The following is a 12,649-nucleotide window of genomic DNA, read 5'->3' as shown; positions in this document are numbered from 1 at the left end:
CTGACTTTATAAAATTTTATTAAATTTTCTAAAATTTTATAAAATTGTATGAATTTTTATAAAATTTTGATCTGAAATTTTATAAAATCTTACAAAATTTTATGAAATTTATAACGTTCTCTTCGTTTCACGCGTCCCACGGCGGAGTGTAGTTGGCGCTCAATAGCCGTTATGGCTCTCCGTTGGTCGGAAACTGAAAATAAAATAAACCCAGAACCAAATATCCCACCTGGAGATGTCCTGAATCTCCCTGGACTGGCTGCTCCGCTCAGGCTGGGTTAGAAAACCTAGTTGGGCGCCAGTTCGTGTGCCCCACGAACAAAATTAACTCGAAATAACACAACGGAGAAAATGAAAATGAAAATAAAATAAAATGACAGGATAGCGATTTCAGATTTAGGAAAAAGGATAGCAAGAAAGATAGCAGTAATTAAAATAAATAAATTAAATAAATACCGGGTTGATGACCATTTGCTTTAATTATCCATTAATTAATTAATTAATTAGTCAAAATATATGACGCATACTCACATGAATAATGTTCAAAATAATAATAAATCACTTACAACAGAAATTAATATTAGCAGTATGCGCATATAAAATTAATGTAAACAATAATAATAACTCATAAACAATAAATGTATTGTAAAATAAATAATAATAATACTTAATATTTTACTCGCACCGGAAAATAAACAAAAGAAATAGCTAAATTATTCTCCAGTACAAATTCCCAGTAAATTCCACTGGTGGGTTTACGGTAATCTAAAATAATATTGTTTGTGGACGCAAATAATAAATAATTAGGTGATGACTCAACTCAACAATAAATATAATAATACTTCAAATTAACAATAATAAATAACTCCACTTATTAATACTTAATAAGCAAATTAATAATAATTCATAATCAATAGTCAGATAAATAATAATCACTAATTCAATTAATACGCTACACACTTTAAGTATTTTTGAGCAATATTCCGCTGAGTAATAATTAATAATTAAATTCAAACCAATGGTGAGTTATAATAGTACTCAGCTACTAATAAATTTCTAACTCAAATTATTAGTTCTCGATTCTCAAGTCAGATTAGTACTGTTTCAAACTTAAGCCACTGATATTTCATAAATAATACAGAGCTAAATAATAATTTATACTTTAACTCATTAATATTTCATAACCCAACTCAATAATAATTCCTGAACAATACTCAGGTAAATAATAATTCATAACCCAAATTATTAAACTCGGCGCTGAGTAAGGTAAATATATACATATATATATATAGATATATCAAGCAGTCGAGACTCAGGCGCATATGATGATAATCACGTGGCGTAGAATAATAATAATAACAAAATATTCCTTCACAATAAATATCCACTGTTTAATTTATAATGAATAATCGTGATTAAATTTTTATCATCCCCTGGGCTTGAGCATTACTACTTTTATTCGTATGCTTGTAATCACAATTCAATAATACCACGATAATACTTTATTACATACGTGAGATTCCCACGCTTGCAAATGGCCACCAACGCGGGAATGCAAAGCTACACGCCAATGAATTTACCAAAGGTACTTACAGTCGTCGTCGTAGTACAAGTGGCGGATCGGCTCCATCATCAGTTGCAATATTTGTGTAACTCAAAATAACTCAATTGACCAGAGATATGTGTATGTAAATCAAAGCAAAATCACTTGACAAATTTTAGCACGCAACAGCACACCCTGCTCGTACAAAAGATTATCCACGTCTGACCATGGCAGCACGTGATTTTCATGCCGGCACCTCGACCGGCCATATTTCATATATGCATCTCAGTTTAACCCATTGGAGTAATATCTCTATCGCATGTTACTTTCAAATACTACCAACGCTGACGTACCCGATGTCAATTGTGTAGCCTTGCCAATTCCCGCCGTCAAATGCCCAATTACTTTGTATATTATTAATTAACAGTAATTTAAATATATAAGCCCATTGATAGTGTATGTAACATAATTATAAATTTCATTGATAATTTAATAAATTTGTTGCTGACAACTGTTGCGTCGCCGCGCATGCGCCGACCACCCGCAATAATTACAAGCATATAAATAAACTGAATAATTACCTTCCAGCCTCATAAATTATACTTATAAACTCAATATAATCAGTAATTTTTGCTAATTCCAGCGCAGATTCCATCTATTAAAGTAATTAAATACAAGCAGAGTAATAATAAATATAAAATCTTATATATATAACAAAATAATCATAAAATTAACGAGTGTAGAGACGTGAGAGCAGCGTGTGCTGCCATCTGTTGCTCACCGACCTAATGTGAGACTGCCACGATATTTAAATATCGTGACAAATTGTATAAAAACATTTTTTCTCGGGAAGATGGCGACCGAATGCTCTCGAACCCACACCGTGAAATTCACTATTTCTTTTGTAATTGATATTTTATTCTCAATAACGTAATTATCAAATTTTTCGGATACCCAAAACTTTCTAATAAAATTTATAATATAAACTTAGTTTTCCCCTTTTGACAGTCGAACTGGACCTTTAATTATTACCAAATTTTTACGTTAACCCGTGGGTGACTCGCCTCCGCTATTACATGTCCACTGAACGTTCTTCTGTTGTGCTTGACTCGTCGTCGAACTGCTTAGCTTGTGACGCAGATTTTACCTTCCTGAGTTTAATGATATTTCAGCAATCAGAAAATGTTGAATTTATATATGCGGTCGTTAGACTCAGCGCATTAGTTATTTGAAAAACTGGCTTTCACTGCAGCCACAGCTTCAAAGACGATATTATAAAAATGATTTATTTAGGGTCAAATAAAGACGCACCGAGACGACAATGCCCAATAAGTTAATATACAGATGGGGTCTTTCGACTCACCATAAGCAGCAACGTGTTGTTAAGACTCACTCTTATAAATACTTGTGTAATGTATGGCTGATCTTATGGCGACTGATCGTCAGCAGCTCCAGGCAGTGAGTGTCTCAAGTCTCAAGTTGAGACTCTGAGTAGCTTTGAAGCAGTGAAGTCCCCACTCTCGGACGATGTCAGTACCGTATATTTCTTTATAAAATTTTATTGTCAACAACAGGCGGGACTCGGGGCCCTTCATGGTATCCGTTTGTCGCACGGCCGAAAGATTTTACTCAGCAGTTAGCTTTTTGGCACCAAAAAGCTAACAAATTGAAAACTTTTTTATGTTAACATCCCTAGTAAAAATGTACGAGGGCAACCTCGTTTGTCATCTACCGTTACCATTCCCGTAAAAAAATAATTTTAGGTCATGGTGATCATCATAAAAAGTCTCATGATGATATCACGGTGATCATCTTGATGATCTTATATTTTGACACCATCATGAGCTCATGCAGAGAATATTATGGACGAAGATTTGGAAACGAATTTATTCGTATTTATGTGATAAATGGTTTTTTACAATTATATCATGATTTGATTGTATTTGCTCGAGTTGTGTAATTAAAAAAAAAAGCATGCAACAATATCATGATATTCTGATCAGAACTCTATAATTAGGTCTAAGAAATTTATCATAAATGAATTGTTATCTTTGTTTCTGTATACTTTTAGTATGAAGACGCTATGCCGTTTTAGTAACTTTAACTTGAGTATTCATAAAATTAAAAATTCTCATTTTATTAATCGCCTAACATGATCTAATCAAGTTGTATAATTCATAACCCGGGAAAAAATGATTAGACATGAATAGCCATGACCCTGCGGGCCAGCCCCAAAACTTCCCGCTGTTTTCGACCTCAAAGAGCTCGAAAACATTAGTGTAGATATATTTTCGAGCTCTTCGAGCTCGAAAATGCTATCACATGCAATTGTTTTTTTATGATCTTTTCAAGCTCTAATAAGTTACCTGTTATGCTGAAGTTTGAAAATTTAAGAATCGAAAATCATCAATGAAGCGGTTTTAAAAATTTAGTTCCTGATTTTGTTCAGTAAAATAAGTGTATTGAGGCAGAAATCAATGTCGGGGATCAAAATCAAGATTTAAATAAATTTTGAGTCATGTAAGAAACAATAAAATATGAAATATCCGATAAAAATATTAAAAACTACGTTTTATCGATTTTTTTGTTGATAATATGATTTAAACTAAAAACCAAGTTCGATGAAATTATATGATCAAAAGAAACCATTAAAAAGATGAGTTGGTATGATATCAGGCACATTTTAGTACGTTATATTCTGATTTATCCGGAAAAAATAACATAAAATGTTATTTTTTTAACGTTTCAACGCCGATATCTTTTGAACTAATCAATCGATTTTGATAGTTGACGTGGCAATCGGCGCGTTTTATTGAATTCTAGAGCTGATTTAAATTTGAAATCTACGCGTCAGTCGAAAATATTTAGAAAAAACCGTTTTTCACCTTTTTTCTACCGCGATAACTTTCGAACAAATTATCCGATTTTGATGTTTGAGGTGGCAATCGACGCGTTCTATTGAGTACTAGAGCTGATTAGATTTTGAAGTCGATCGTATAAGTCGTTTTTGAGAAATCAGTAGAAAACTAAAAAAAAAATTTTTTTTTTTCGTAATTCGCAAATATTTTCGAGTCTATTCGATAAAATAATCTGAAATTTTCAGGAAAGTTGAAGGCCAACAAGCTCTTTCGATTGCTACCTCAACCATCCAAATCGATTCATTAGTTCAAAAGTTACAAAGAGTTTACATACACACACACACACACACACACACACACACACACACACACACACACACACACACACACACACACACACACACACACACACACACTCGGACATCATTCTGAAAATAGTCAGAATAGCTTCCTAGGACCTCAAAACGTCGACATCTGATGAAAACTCGATTTTCGAAAATCGGGGTGAAAACAACAACTTCCCGAAATTTTTGAAAATCGTCGATTTTCTTAGCGGGAAGTTAAAAATCCGGGTGTCGGTTGGCCCTGCGGGCCAACCCCAAAACTTCCCGTTGTTTTCGAGCTCAAGGAGCTCAAAAATATTAATGTGACTATATTTTCGAGCTCTTCGAGCTAGAAAATCATATTGCATGCGATTGTTTTTTTATGAGCTTTTCAAACTCTAACAAGTTACGCTTTGTGCTAAAGTTTGAAAGTTTAAGAATCGAAAATCATTAATGAACAAGCAGTTTTTAAATTTTAATTTCCGATTATGTTCAATAAACTCAATGTATCAAGGCAGAAATCAATGTCAGTGATCGAAATCAAGATTTAAATGAGTTTTGGCTTAGGTCAGAGCAACAATATTTAAAATATCCGAGAAAATTATTGAATACTATGTTTTTTCAATTTTTTCGTTGATAATATGGTTTAAACTAAAGAACAAGTTTGATGGCATTATATGATGATTAAAGGAAACCATAGCGAGGAAAAGTTTGTAAAATTTTAGACACATTTTAGTACACTACATTTTGATTTATCTGGAAAAAATAACATAGAATGTTATTTTTCTAACTTTTCAACGCTAATATCTTTTGAACTAATTAACCGATTTTGACGTTTAAGGTGGCAATAGGCGCGTTTTATTGAATTCTATAGCTGAATAGAATGTTGTAACAGGGAATTTTGAATTTTCCGCTCTCAGTTGCCATGATTTTCTATCATGCGCACGGTCGATATAATCTATTACTGCGCCAGGGTTATCCGGCGTAGAGTGCGACTATCGTCCCGAGCGGAAATCGTAGGGGCTTGTCTGTCCGTCCCACTTAGTGATAAATAGGAGTGTCTAAGTTTTCGGAAGTTGCCGAATTCGGTCGAGTGGGTGCACAATGATAAGAGAAGAGAGAACCCAGGCCGAGACACACAACCGGACGAGACGCCCGAAGGTTAAGACGCTTTCCAGCAATACAGGTGAAGGAGCCAGCACAAAAAGGAAAACAACGAGAGGGTACGAGAACAAGAGGATACGACGACAACCAAAGAACCTGACGAGATGGTGGAATCACCCAGAGGAGCCGTACCAAGAAAAGAATCAGGTATTAATTAAATTAATTATTCTAGGTCGAAGCCAGAATACTAATTCAATTTAATAAATACTTAGTCGTTCGTCAGGGCAATCCGCGTCTAGGCCCGTAGTTAATAATTAGTTATAAAGTCTATTAATAAAAATTAAGTCAGACGGTTGTCTAACCGGATCCAGGCCCAATTGCCGGGTCCAGGGCGTCGTCTTATAATTCCAGGCCATTGCCGGAATCATATACGTCGTAGAAATTTCTAGGCCGATTGTGAGTGACACAAGCCAGAAATTTTTATATTCTAGTCAGCATTGTGATAAATTAAGTATTAATTGAATTAATTAAATTCACAAATTTAATAATTTATAATTAAAATAGGTTAAAAAAATTTCGAGAACAGAACAAAATTATACTCAGCAAAAATTAAGATTGTAAAGTAAGAAGAGATGGCGGAACTCGAGTGAGGTGAGTATCGGGTAAAGAAAACGGAGATGAGATTTTTACTGACTAAAACTTGAAATATTATGTCTCGTGAATTCGGATCAGCAATGTATGAAAGAATTAATGTTAGTCGCTGGAAAGGAGTTAAATAAAAATTAATTAATTAATAATAATAATTATTCTTTAAAACTTAACTAATTAATTTATTAAAGTGCGTGGCGGGAACAGCCATTTTAAAATCAGAGTGTGTGCATAAAAGTCCAGGGGACTTGAGTGCGCGTGTGTGTGTAGGAAACGATTTTAAAATTAATATTATGATTAATAATTAATTCGGGAGGTAACCGATATTTTAATTTATAAGTCCAAAGGTAGTTGGCAATAAGTTTAATTGAGTGAGTGTGTGTGCGATGCCAAGGTAGTGGCTAATTAGTTTTAAGTCGCCAAAAGTAACTGGTGAATACTATATGGTCAAAAGTTATAAGGTATAAAGTTATAAGGTCATAAGGTATAAAGGCCAAAGGTTATAAGGTTATGGAAAAATTATAAGGTTAATTTACAAGGTTTATAAAATAAATAAAAGTGAATGTTGTTATAATAAATAAATCTAAGTTATTTACAAAATTATCCTTCCTCTTCCTTCTCTTGCAATTAAAATTTACACTGACCCTGAGTATTAAGAACCGATTCTGGAAGACCATTTAATCCTTCCAGTGGCGCCCTTAAAAGGTAATTTAAGGACGACCAAGGTAACAGCATAGCCCTGTTATAATTTGAAAGCGATCGATTCAGCTTTCTTGAAAATATTCAAAAAAAACGTTTTACACCATTTCTTTCTTCAACGATTTCTCTCGAACAAATTAACCGATTGAGATGGTTAAGGCGGCATTCGACGCGTATTATTGAGTTCTAGGGCTGATTAGATTTTGGCGTTGATCGTTCAATTCGTTTCTGAAAAATCGATAAAAAACTTAAAAAAAAAATTTTTTTTTTTTTCGTAATTCGCCAATATTTTTGAGTCTACTCTATGAAATAATCTGAAATTTTCAGGAAAGTTGATGGCCAATAAGCTTTTTCGATTGCCGCCTTAAACATCCAAATCGATTTATTAGTTAAAAAGTTATAGACCATTCACACACATACATACACACACATATACATACATACAGACACTCGGACATCATTCTGAAAATATTTAGAATAGCTACCTACCACCTCAAAACGTTGACATCTGATGAGATCTCGATTTTCGAAAATCGAGGTGAAAACAATAACTTCCCGAAATTTTTGAAAATCATCGATTTTCTAAGCGGAAAGTTAAAAATTATACACTAACAGAAACATTAATTAATATGTAATAATCTCATTTATCAATATTTGATGAATTATATATATCAAATATTCGACTGTATTTATTAAATATTATCCTACACATACTAAATATTGATCATAAGGTTATTCTTAAAGCATAGCAGACTCGTTACCCCTGTAGCAAAATCGCTCAAGATTTAAGTAAGTTTTTGTCGAATAAAAAGTTTACTATATAATCTTCCTAAAGATAATCTGAAGAAGATTGTTACTAGAATATAAGCCTACAGTACCATCATCGTAAATTTTCACTACTGCATCATCAAAAGATCATAAAGAAATCATAAGCTTACTATCCCTAACGGACCTAAATTACGGTAATCCACCGTAAAATCCCAATTTACCGTCAATTGCGGTAGCTTTACGATAACTTACGTCGAATGCGCTGTAATAATTCGGCAACCCACCGTAAATTACGGTGATTTGGTAATCCACCTCAATTACAGTAATTCAATGATCCGCTATAAATTACGGTGAACTTACCGTAAATTACACAGGGTTTGCCATAATTTGGCGTAAATTTACGTAGTAGATATTTTGATAACCCGGGAAAAAATGATCAGACATGAACAGGCATCAGTCTTCAGGCCTGATCAGGCACGAAAATGGTCGTACCTGACTATGCCTGATCAGGCATGTTCATGTCTGTTCAGTAGGGTGTCCGTTATTTACCATACTGATTTTTTTTAGCGACGCCTCCTAAATTTTTTGTTTATGGCCTAAAAAAGTTATCAGACCCATATAAGCCCTTAATAGTCATATGAAACCGTACCCCAAAGACAATACATTTCCCATTTAAATAACATGGGGTTCCGGCGCGTTTGACATTTAATTTTTTTTCTCCTAAGCTAGTTAATCTACAGATATCAGAGATACATATTTTTGTAGGGAATTGAACACTCTACAAAAAAGGTTTCTTATGGTTTTCCGATAAATTTACTGCTTTAAAAGTTATTCAAAGTTAAAAATAAACTTATAGTTAATTTTTGATTTTTTCACTTTGACCACAAAATTATCATCATTTCTGTAAAAGTAAATTGTTATTTCGAAAAATTTTCAATTTTAACTGTGTTATTGAAAAAATTATCGTCGAAAATTTAGATAACTGAAGAATAATATGAGTGACGTGTTGAGTTAATTACAAAATTTTTCAATTTAACGGAAAAAATATGACAGATTAAATAAATTTTTTAGATATACATCAACACTCTATTTCATTAAAATTCTTTGGTGGAATTTGGAAATTTTTATCTGTAAATTGTTAAACACCTACAAATAGTCATTGATACTGCAGAAAGTGCTGTCAAATTGACTGAAAAACATATTAATAATTTAGGTAAAAATGAAGATCGAAAACCATATGCTACCCGGGTCAAAAATAAAATTTGATTTAGACTTGGTTTACCAAATCGAAATTTGGAGCCGTTTTTCATAAGACAAACTCGAATTTTTTTACGAATATTAAAAATACATTGAGTTTTCGCCTTGGTTTAGACTTAACTGGCTTACTTAGTCACGATTCAAGACGAAAAAGTTGAAATCAAACCGAAACTCACTTGATGTAGACTTATTTGACTTAAATTATAAGGCGAAAAAGTCAAAACTAAGGTGAAATAATTTTTATATACTCGAGTGAAAGAAAGGCAAATAAATAACATTTTTTCGAATTGGTTTAGCAAGTCAAAAGTAAGGTGAATGATTATCGTATTTGAAGTTAAGACGAATAAGTTCAAACTAAGACCAGAAAATACAAATAAGTTGAATCTAAGATGAAAAAAGTTCAAAAAGTTGAAAAAAATTTAATTTAATTTAATTTAAGTCGAAAAAGTCGAGATCTTATCGAAAAATCGTCGGCAAACCGATAACTTCAAGAGAAAATTAGGCGAAGCGAGGTAAAGTGAGCCTGAATCAAGTTTTATTTTTGACGCAGATGTTCAAATCGTACAGTAATTTTTTCAATAACACAGTTAAAAATGAAAATTTTTCACATTAACCAGACTGATAGAAATCTCAGTAGTTGCCATAACTAAAAAGAGACAACTATTTTAATTTAGTTAGTGTAACGAATCCAAATAGTTATTGTAACTATTTATTATTCAGATGACTTTAAAAAAATAGTTGAAGTAACTAAAATTATTTTGTTATTTATTTTTAGTTATCGCTATAATTAAAGTTTAGTAGTCACAACAAATACTAACTAGTTGAATCAAATATTATTTGGTACTCAATTTAACTAAAAACAATCGTAGCAGTAATTATATACTTTTAACTATTTCGAAATAGTTGATTCAACTACTTTTTTTAAAGTTGTATCCGTATATCACTATATTTTTGCTGTTGATGTAACAAGTTTCAGATAGTAGTGGTAAAACATTTTACATGGTTGTATCCAACTATTTTTATTTACTTGTTGTAACTACTTTAAATAGTTATTATAATTATTTATTATTCAAATGACTTTAAAAAAATAGTTGAAGTAACTAAAATTATTTTGTTATTTATTTTTAGTTATCGCTATAATTAAAGTTTAGTAGTCACAACAAATACTAACTAGTTGAATCAAATATTATTTGGTACTCAATTTAACTAAAAACAATCGTAGCAGTAATTATATACTTTTAACTATTTCGAAATAGTTGATTCAACGATTTTTTTAAAGTTGTATCCGTATATCACTATATTTTTGCTGTTGATGTAACAAGTTTCAGATAGTAGTGGTAAAACATTTTACATGGTTGTATCCAACTATTTTTATTTAGTTGTTGTAACTACTTTAAATAGTTATGATAATTATTTATTATTCAAATGACTTTAAAAAAATAGTTGAAGTAACTAAAATTATTTCGTTATTTATTTTTAGTTATCGCTACAATAAAAGTTTAGTAGTCATAACAAATACTAACTAGTTGAATCAAATATTTTTTGGTACTCAATCTAACTAAAAAAAATCGTAGCAGCAACTATATATTTTTAACTATTTCGAAATAGTTGATTCAATGAATTTTTTAAAGTTGTATCCGTATATCACTATATTTTTGCTGTTGATGTAACAATTTTAAATAGTAGTGGTAAAACATTTTACATAGTTCTATCCAAGTATTTTTATTTAGTTGGTGTAACTAATTTAAATAGTTATGATAATTATTTATTGTTCAGATGCCTTAAAAAAAATAGTTGAAGTAGCTAAAATTAGTTTGTTATTTATTTTTAGTTATCGCTACAATAAAAGTTTTGTGGTTACAACACATACTAACTAGTTAAATCAAATATTATTTGGTACTTAATCAAACTAAAATTGGGAGTTAGAAAAAATTTCGGGGTTAAAATAATATATTATTTCGATATGATCTACATATAAATCGTTAAATTTGCGTTCGACAAGTATGATTATTATTATTTTTTTTTTTTTGAGCACCGAAATCTTTTCAGTCCCGAAACTTAAAATTTTTCTAAGTCTGCAAAGTCTAAATTGTTCTAAGTTTCTGAGCCCAAAATTTATAAGACAAAAAAATTTGGCCAAAATTTGTGTATGTCAGTCGATTCGGAGTTTCGTGACATGAACTTCTGTTTTATAATCAAAATATATTTTTTTTAGCTTGATATGTGAATTTTTTTAAGTCCTGAAGGTTAATTTGTGAGCGAAAACAATGGTTGCCGTAACTAAATTAATTTTGTTGCTGTAACAAAGTGAGTACTTGTACGCTTAGCTTATAAGTTAAGTAACGTCTATGGCTACTCATCGGCCGTGTGGCGTAGCGGTACATCGTCGGTCTTGCGTGCGTAGGGCGCTAGGTTCGAATCCTTCTTAGGGCGACTGCGAAATAATTATTTAAGAAGCATAGGAAGGTTGTTAAAAATATAAGTTTAAGCGCGTGTGTCAGATAAATTTGACAAAAATATACATAAGCCACCTCCCATCACAAAAAAAAAATCATATCTAATGAAATAAACTTAAAAGCCTCGAAAAAAAAAAAATAAATAAATAACCTAACAAACCATTAAAATTAACATTGTAAACAAAAAATAATTTTTTTTTCCTTAAAATCCACTAAATTTCCATGGAGACAACAACTAAGTTTTTTTTGTTAGATGAAATATAATTTCATCACACTGGTAAATAAAAATTAGTTGTTCTCATAACTACATATATATGGTTAGCCGTACTATCCTACTTTAATTACTGTAGCTAAATATTATTTGTGTAAGTAATTATGAAATAATGTTAATATTCACTATTATTTTATAGTTTTAGCAACTTTAAAAATTTCGTTATGTTTAGTAAAAAATCTCAGTTGATTTAACGATTAGGGTTTAGTTCTTTGAATGACTGCTTTAAATTAAATATAACTATTTTTAGTCAGTTACATTAACAGTTAAAACGTTGAATTAACTACAAAATAGTAACTGCAACTAAATTTAATTGTTATATTAACTAAAATTGATTTGTTATCGTAACTAAGAAAATATATTTGTATCCGTATATCACTATTTTTTTGTAGTTGCAGTTACTGATTTTTTCTCTCAGTGCAGTGCTCTACCATGCGGTCAAAGTGAAAAAATCAAAAATTAACTATAAGTTTATTTTTAACTTTGAATAACTTTTAAAGCAATAAATTTATCGAAAAACTATAAGAGACCTTTTTTGTAGAGTGTTCAATTCCCTAGAAAAATATGTATCTCTGATATCTGTAAATTAACTAGCTTAGGAGAAAAAAAATAAAATATACAACGCGCCGAAATCCCATGGTATTCAAATGGGAAATGTATTGTCTTTGGGGCACGATTTAATATGAATATTAAGGGCTTATATGGGTCTAATAATTTTTTTT

At 31.2% G+C, this 12,649-nt stretch overlaps 1 protein-coding gene and 1 long non-coding RNA gene across 2 annotated transcripts in view; one reads left to right on the top strand and one right to left on the bottom strand.

Moving 5' to 3' along the window:
- The window catches only part of LOC103568752 (uncharacterized), a 113,793-nt gene extending 111,612 nt beyond the window's left edge, over window positions 1-2,181 (bottom strand). Inside the window, exon 1 of the long non-coding RNA XR_001345168.2 lies at window positions 1,594-2,181. This is a non-coding gene — a long non-coding RNA (uncharacterized LOC103568752). The remainder of the gene's footprint in view (window positions 1-1,593) is intronic.
- LOC106693517 (homeobox protein DBX1-A-like) overlaps window positions 1-12,649 on the top strand; it is a 126,909-nt gene that overhangs the window by 104,816 nt on the left and 9,444 nt on the right. The window lies entirely within an intron of this gene.

Source organism: Microplitis demolitor, chromosome 5 (assembly GCF_026212275.2).
Source record: "Microplitis demolitor isolate Queensland-Clemson2020A chromosome 5, iyMicDemo2.1a, whole genome shotgun sequence".
NCBI lineage: Eukaryota > Metazoa > Arthropoda > Insecta > Hymenoptera > Braconidae > Microplitis > Microplitis demolitor.
The sequence above is the reverse complement of the archived record's forward strand: the minus strand, read 5'-3'. Positions and strand labels throughout refer to the sequence as shown.